We start from the raw sequence: 3274 nt of genomic DNA on the forward strand, positions 1-3274 counted from the left end.
GCCTAAAACACTACAGCATTGTTTGGGGGGTTTTTTTAGTAACAATAAAACACTTTTCTCTGAGATTTTGTTTAAAAAAAAAATTCTCACCCTTACTATATGCATATGTATGTATCTGTATGACATCCAGCAACTCCTCGTCCTCTTCCCCTCCTGGCCTTGCAGTTGGGCCCAGCAGTTTTGGTGACAGGCACTCTCAAGATCTCAGAAAGGCTCATCTGCATGGAAAAACCCACGCAGTGAGTCTCAAGGTCTGCGCGTTAAACTTCTGCAGAAGGTTGTGTTGGTTCTCTTCTTGCAAAAGTAATTTCTGAGCGGGAACATGAGTGGGTACATGATGGTTTGTAGCAGTTACATAGTTGAATTAAACAGATGTGAGTTTGTATGTAAATGAGGCCAAATATTTGCCAAGTCAGTGTGTGCACCTGATGAATTTCTTCTGAGGATGGGGCAGTGTCAGGCCCTGGCTGGGAACATGAGTGTTGCGGCAGCAGAGCCATGTGGCGCAAGGACTGTGATTTATTTATTGATTGCCTTGAATCGGAAAGGAAGAAGTTGCTGCAGAGCCTTTGAACAGCCGTGTGAATCAGAGTGTGTCAGGGCAGAAAAATTTGTTTGGGGAGCTTGAATCTTTTGGCTGAAAGAGTTGGAAAACTACTGGCTGGAGGGAATGGGAATGGTGAGTGTGTGGTAGAGGAGAGATGAGAAAGTCTCTCCTCCTTGTTTAAGCCTTTAACATTAAATGTTTCAAGGGTGTGAGGACTTGCCCTGTTAGTGTCCTACAAATGCCAGGAAGGGAGTTCACAGAGGTTTTAAGTTGGTGGGTGTTTGGTTTGGTTTTTTGTTGGGGATGGTGGTTTTTTTTCAGAATTACCCAAAGGTTCTGAAAAGGTGGTTTTGCACTAGGCAAGCTGTGTCTTTTCTGAAGCTAGATCAGTTAAGCTGCATGTGGAGCACTGCGAGCAGTTTATGCATGAGATCTTGAGGTCTCCAGCTGTGGTTGTGTTACCTTGAGGTTCAGCTTCCCACAAACGTCACCGCAAGGAGCATATCTGACACCAGTCTCGGACCAAAACTCTGCTCCCCTCCTGCTGTTTGCTCTGTGCCACTTGCTGCTGGTAATGGTACTGAGCTGTGGTTGCTTTTCAGTTGGCTTCGAGATCAGCACAGGTTTGCAGGCTGTTGTAGCTCCTCAGGATGTGGCCCGTGGTCCCAGAAGATCTTTGCAGCACGTCTCCTCCTGAGTGGTATTAAAATACAAAAAACTAAGAGAGACATGAAACAGAAAAAGGGGATAATCAATTAAAAGATTCCTGTGGGAATGTAATTTGTGGGAGCCTCGTTTTATGTGAGGAGAGGTGAGCTGTGGTTACTCCTACCGAATACTACAGCAAAATCTAAACGGGGAAGACAGCAAATTTTCACCAAGGATACTAACGGTTTTGAGTATGTTGGGGTTTTGGTGGGGTTTTTTTCCTCCCTGTAAGGCATTTAAACACATTTTCTGGGCAGGCTCATGAATGTGGCAGGGAGCTAATGCCGCTTGGCAGGAAGGAGCTATATTAGAAGCCATTTCCACTGCTGGGAGCCCTTCTTGTGCTGAGGCAGTGCACACTATCAAACGCATGGGCAAGGAGCAGCAAGTGCATCACTTACACCCATTTCTCTGTATTGCTGAAAACATCCCCAAACTTGAAGCAGTCAAGCAGCAAATTTCCAGGCCAGGTGTCTGCCTAAGGCTGGTTTCTTTCTAGGAAAGTGTTTTCAGAAAGGGATCGGCCATTTCTGTGAGTGAGGTCAGGGAATACACCGACACCAGATGTTGCCCTCTGTCTGCTTGTGTTAATGTGTTCAGGTTTTAACCGTATTTTCTCAGGAAACCTCGAGTGCAGGAGCAGGCCTTGGTGTGTGGAAAAATCTTTTGCCTGGGATCAGCCCTCCCTGGTGCAGGAGCTGGTAGCCAAAGAGGCCATGCGGCAGGAGAGGCTTGGGAGAAGGGATTCCTCTGCAGAGATGGTTTTTAGTGTGCACAAGGCGGGTTTAAGCCAGTAGTAAGTTACACTGGTCTTTGCTGCATTTCTGCGACCCACAGAGCTTTCTGTTCCAACCCTATAGACCATTTTTTCTGATGAAGGAGAAACAAGGCCTCTAAAAAAGTCCCATTAACTCGCTGAGCATCCTGAAAATGTTTAAAACCAGTTGCAGATGTCAGCATCTCATTGCCAAAGGGGCGGCTGTGCTTGTTCCTGCTGTGTTTCATTCCAGCATGAGTCATTTTTACAGACGGAGGGACCTGAAGCTGGTTGCCTTGTCAGAAGCATTCGTTGTGGAGCAAAGAAGCTATTACAGCCATGCCCCTGGCACTACTCACTTGATTTGTTTCACAGATGTGAGAGGGTTTAGCTTTGGGGGCAGTAAGCTCAGAATCAGACCCTCCTAGAATACTTGGATCCAGCACCCTTGGCCTTGAGGTGCTGAACTGCCTTCTGGCAAGTTGCCTGTTGGCCGCAGGTCAGGGGCGAGATGCCACGTGGTAGGAGTTGGGTCAGGGCTGCCGTGCGCTACGTGGGGATGAAGCCATCAGATGTTTGGGCTGGCAAGTGCCCTGAGCTTCCGCTGTATGCAGTTGGTCTGGCAGGGAGAGCTTGGCCTTTCTGCTCTTTGGAAGATGCTGGCCCTCTGCTGCTGCTACCTGATCCTAGGCAAGTGGTGCAGCATCTCCAGCCAAGCAGCGTCAGCAGGAGCGTGAGCTCTTCACATGCCGCTTTTCTTTTAATGAGGTGCCAACCTGGAGGCTTGCATGAGACACTGCACGCCGATAGAAACTCCAAGCAACAGTTTGATGTAGCCTGGGGGCCATGTGCAAGCTGCAACAACCATAGGATGGAGCTTGGGGATGAGGCGGCTTCAGCCCAGAGGGTCCTGCTTGGCTGCCTGTCTCCCAGCCCAGCTCTGTGGATAGATAACCGATGAGGAGCCATTGCAGGAAACCCATGGTGATTGGCAAGGAGCTGCAGCAACAGATTGATCAACCCACTTGGCTTCCAGCAGTGTGACCAAATCCCTGCTGATATCTAAAGAAACTTAAAGCTGTCTACCCTTGTGTTTTCCAAGGTGCTCTGCTTGCCACCTTTGGTAACCACCATGGAACTGTGGTTTGCTGAAATAACTGCAGCTTATTTAAATGCTGCTGTAGGGATGCCTGGACTGTGATCCATGGAAAGCTTTGGTCATGTGGCACCAGTTTCTCTTCCTCTTTTCCAGCTGCTAAATT

Source organism: Falco rusticolus, chromosome 3, assembly GCF_015220075.1.
Source record: "Falco rusticolus isolate bFalRus1 chromosome 3, bFalRus1.pri, whole genome shotgun sequence".
NCBI lineage: Eukaryota > Metazoa > Chordata > Aves > Falconiformes > Falconidae > Falco > Falco rusticolus.